General features: G+C 38.5%; 1 protein-coding gene across 2 annotated transcripts in view; it reads right to left on the bottom strand.

Moving 5' to 3' along the window:
* The window catches only part of LOC123515523 (thrombospondin type-1 domain-containing protein 7B-like), a 531,642-nt gene that overhangs the window by 501,914 nt on the left and 24,728 nt on the right, over positions 1 to 5,000 (bottom strand). The window lies entirely within an intron of this gene.

Here is a 5,000-nt window from a genome sequence, read left to right as displayed (position 1 = left end):
TCTCTCTCTCTCTCTCTCTCTCTCTCTCTCTCTCTCTCTCTCTCTCTCTCTCTCTCTCTCTCTCTCTCTCTCTCTCTCTCTCTCTCTCTCTCTCTACTACTTTCCCTGTGTCTTCTTCCAAACAATACAGCGCGAGTGTTCCTTCTCTTATTTTGTGTTCCTCAGCATCCATTACGCTCAAGGAATTACCGTCTTCTCACTATGCAAAGACTTACACCAGACACCCTTTGAGGTCCTGCAGAGTCCTCTTTGAAATGAAGATGTAATACAAAATAAGAAATTTGCTTCCTGATGAACACAGCATTTTTTTTTCAGAGGTAATAAACAGAGAAACAGGTAGACAGACAGACAGACAGACAGACAGAAAACTGGCACTCATAAGAAAATATGTATAAGAAAAACATAAAACCTGATAAAATTATATATGCAAGTTAGAAAATATATATATGAAAAACAGAAAAAGCGGGAGTAATACAGGCTAGATTATAATTGCAATGAAGCACAGAAATGCAAGGAGAGTAACACCTGCTTGACTTTACTCTTAATAACACACATAAAAATAAAAGAGTGATATCAGCACGGTCAGTAGACATTAGAAATAGTACTAGCATGAAATTACAAAAAAAAAAAAAAAAGTAAAAACAAATCTTTCCGGCTACACGTATGAGGTAAAAGATAAAACCACAGGAATATTAGCAACAGAAAAAATGATAGTGATGAACAAAGATGAAAAATACTTGGTTCTTGATTTTACAGCGACCTTCTTCCACACTTTCCATTCAATTTATATTACATCCTCGTCTTGTCCTGAGGGTGATGGCAGACTGAGGTTCTGACTTTATTCTAGCTTCATGTTTTCGCGAGGGTGGAGAGAGCAATTAATCTGATTATCTTAGAATATTGAATAAATTTATGGATTATTCAACGGCTAGCATGACCTTATTCTGTTGCTTACTTATTTCGACTGCAGTTTAGCTGGGACTATGAGACGGAGACAAGCGCTGAGGCTATGTGCATCTCTAGAGTATGGACTCGATTTTATCTAGGGATGCATACTGTAAATAGAATCTTTGAATGTTATGAACAGGAGAAACATTCTTGAGAAGTCATATAATAATTCATATGGCCTTTGAAAACAGTCGTGATGAGAGAGCATAGCGGGAAGATGGTCATAAATTTCAAATGCGTAATATCTCTCTCTCTCTCTCTCTCTCTCTCTCTCTCTCTCTCTCTCTCTCTCTCTCTCTCTCTCTCTCTCTCTCTCTCTCTCTCTCTCTCTCTCTCTCTCTCTCTCTCTCTCTCTCTCTCTCTCTCTCTCTCTCTCTCTCTCTCTCTCTCTCTCGCGTGAGGAAGCATCATAAACTCCCCGCCCCAGTGAAACAAGTAGCAAGGGACAAAGGCGCGGCGCGTCAGGCATCATAGCCCTCCCTCAACGCAGCGAGAGGGAAACAAAAAGTAGTGTGTGGAGTCAGAGTTTCCTGCGGTTCCCCCACCAGTGTTGTGTCTGATAATGAGGGTGTAAAGAATGAGCCACGCGAGGAATTGTTACCGCCGAGTGTTGATGCGTAGCGGCAGGCGTGGTGGAGGTCGGGGTGGCGTGTCGGGGCTAATGGTGATGTCAGACTCCCTTACCTGAGTCCCGCTTCGTCTATTTCACCTCGCATTGTAAACTTTGGTATTAATCTAACTTGGTGGCGGCCTTGAGCGTCGGGAGGACGAAGCCAACTTGAGAACTTGTCGGGTTTGACGCTTCACACTAACCAACTGGTGAGGCAAAGTTTGCGCCAACCTTTTACCAGACTGGCGGAGAAAAATCATTCCCGTCTCCACGACCTTTTCACAGAGAGACCCAAGAGGACCGGGTCTTGCCGCCTCCTTTGACGGGACTTTACGGCGTGTTCTCAGCAGGAGCCTCACACCAGGGCAGGAAAATAACACTCTGGCTCTTCGTGAGACTCGCCTGAGAATGTTCTCATTTTGCCGCGAGTCCTGTTGAGTTTTCTTTTCTGTATTGCGCGGAAAGGAAGCATCTCGGCCAGACGAGTGAAGGGAAAGTATTCCGTTGATTTCTTTTTTCTTTTTAAGGATATCTGCTGTTATTTATTCCCTCTTATGCCTTTCGCTACAGTGTCGTCTATATAGTCTTCTCTCCTCCCCGACGGTCACTGGGGCACTGGGAAACCTACTTCCTCTTCCAATAAAAAAAATATTCAATTATTTTATCCTTAGTCCAGAAAGAAAAATGTAATAATACTGACACAGGTGTTCTTGAAGCTACAATACGAAATAATGATGTCCTTCTATTTCCGCGGAGTCAGGTCAATGGAATACCTTCATTTGTTGCGAGCGCTCGCTTCATGTATCTCTTTATGAATAAACATTGTTTATAATTCTATAAAGGGATACCTATTATAATGAAGGCTGCTTCTGTCCGTATCGCAGAGGCCCTTCGTATTGTGAGTAATGGTTTGTCAATACTTTAACACCTGTTGTGATAAAAACTCATTATGAAAGTTTGCATTGCTATTTTCCGAGTTATTTGACGCATCATCTGTTTTCGGCGGACACGTTCACTTCCTGGCGGTGACAGTGACAAACAGGGTGTGCGTGCGTGGTCGCGTGCGAGCTGCTGACTTCATTTTAACGAGGATGCTTTCACTTTGTTTTCTTTCATATTTGCATTTCACAGGATTTCAATAACCAAGAGGCGGCGAGGGGACGTCATCAAGGGCAGGCTGGGGTGTATGTCCGCAATGTCCTGCCCTTCCTGCCTGGTGCGGGAGTAAGTCACAACAGGCGCAGTGTGTTCTTCATACCTTTGCTTTCCTATTTTAAAAATGAATTAGTAAATTAAATAATGATGATGAAAATGCAATACTGAAATTGAATGAATTAATGAATAAATAAATGAATATGTAGTGATAATAGAAATAATATAAAAAAAACTAATGTTGTTTTTAATTGAAGATGTACAAGACACGAGGGTGATAATATAGGAAGGCTTCTCTGTTGCTAAGGAAATATTACATTGTTCACTACAAATGCAACGAAATAATTAGATCATCTTATTTTTTTTTTATCTAAATATATGGAAAAATGTGACTGAAAATAGAATACAGCAACGTTTGTCTGTTTAAGATGCAAATTTCACACTTCACTTTACTTCGTCTTAGGAAATCAAGATCGTGGTTTGAAGAGAAATGTTTTCCTGCAATGATAAAAAATAAAATGTTGATGTTGATAAGAAAAAAAAGTAAACATCATCTGGATTATAAAGAAAATATTGCTTCTATGACCTGATGCAACAAAATAAATCACATCGTTATCTTTCATGTATCGCACAGCTCATCCATTGCTTTTTTTTGTTTGTTTTTCAATTATTTTCCTTAATCGCCAAAGATCTGGAACTCAATCTGTCACGAGTGAGCGGGATTATTAACAGATTAATATACTTACATGACTTGCTGCTTACATTAAAACAACAAAAAAATAATGTATAAATGTTGAACGTGGCGCGACTTTCTTATTCAATGTATTCACGATGTATTCACGATATTCCCGCCTTTTATGAACATTTGCCTTTCTCATTTACTAATAAGCGGATAAGATGTAGTCCATGGCATCGTTTCTATATAATTATTTCAATATATATTACTCTATTCTCTTTTACATATCTCAACAGTATATTTGTGGTTAGGATCATCGATTATGTTATTTCGAGAACGAGACTAACTTATGTTTGTATGTTCAGATTCATTTTCCTTCCTTCAAACCTTCAAATATGTATTCTTACGCTCTCACTAATATTTTGCACGTCGTTCTTTAAATATTAACCATTCTAACTTTTATTTTTGTTATAAAGCTTCTTCCTTGCGCAATACGAGTCAGAAATGATTAAATATAATAATTTTAATCGTATTTCAATATTAGTTTTCATGTTGATACCATTATTCTGATATTTCATGCGTATTTCTTGTAGTACATTAATTTTTTTTCATATTGCAGTGAAGTAGTTAATTGAAGGTCACACCATATTTCTCATCCTCTCTTTTTCATTCCATTTACATGAATCATAAAGTCACACCATATTATTCTCCATCTTTATATATCTGTTCAGAGATATACCGAGTTATCCCTTCTTTCCTCCATCATACCTTTGGCATCACACACGTCAGGTCGCAACACGCTCCGTCCTCGCCAGACCCACAATAACATCAGTTTCTCAGGGTCATTTTGAGGCTTCAGATCAACACTAACACCTAGAAAAAGAAGCAGTGATCCCAGGAAGCAATCAACACTTGGTCTTCTGTTTGTGACATATTCGCACTCCAGATATTGCTTCTCTCTTTCATAGATGTTTTTTTCCTTTCCTTTTCTCCTTTTTGGCTATGTTTGATGAAATTTCGTATATTTTCAATTTTTCGTCTTGTGTTTCCAAAGTGAAGTTTTATATGTATTTTCTTATTTTCTCTATTTTTCTCTGTGTCGTATTTGTAATTGATGAGGTTTAGTGTATTTACTTTACTTTATTTTCTTTCTTAATTTTGCAGCGTGGTGTTTCGTCTTCATTTTCCAGTGAGGCTGAGCAATGAGGCATCGATCCACGTCACTCCAGCGCACGTAAGTACCCAATTACTCGCCTCGCGCTGCTTATTTGTGTGACGCTCCGAGGAATTCATTGGTGAAGATTTTTTGAGTTAATTTATGAGTACTAATACAAGACGAGATTTCATTTTTGTTTATAGTGAGGTGGTAGAACATTCCAGCATTCTCTCTCTCTCTCTCTCTCTCTCTCTCTCTCTCTCTCTCATCTTTATCATTTTTTCATCACCATTCACCAAAATTTATCGCATATTTGTAAAAGAGCCCACATAATTTTCGGAAGATGAAAATAACAAAAGCTTATGTTACCTAGATTTTCTGATGGATTTTGCTCGTTAATTATCTTCCCATCCGTCACACTATTCTTACTAAGAGTGACCACACACCACGTATCAGTT

This window comes from Portunus trituberculatus, chromosome 39, assembly GCF_017591435.1.
Source record: "Portunus trituberculatus isolate SZX2019 chromosome 39, ASM1759143v1, whole genome shotgun sequence".
In the NCBI taxonomy this organism is placed as follows: domain Eukaryota; kingdom Metazoa; phylum Arthropoda; class Malacostraca; order Decapoda; family Portunidae; genus Portunus; species Portunus trituberculatus.
The sequence above is the reverse complement of the archived record's forward strand: the minus strand, read 5'-3'. Positions and strand labels throughout refer to the sequence as shown.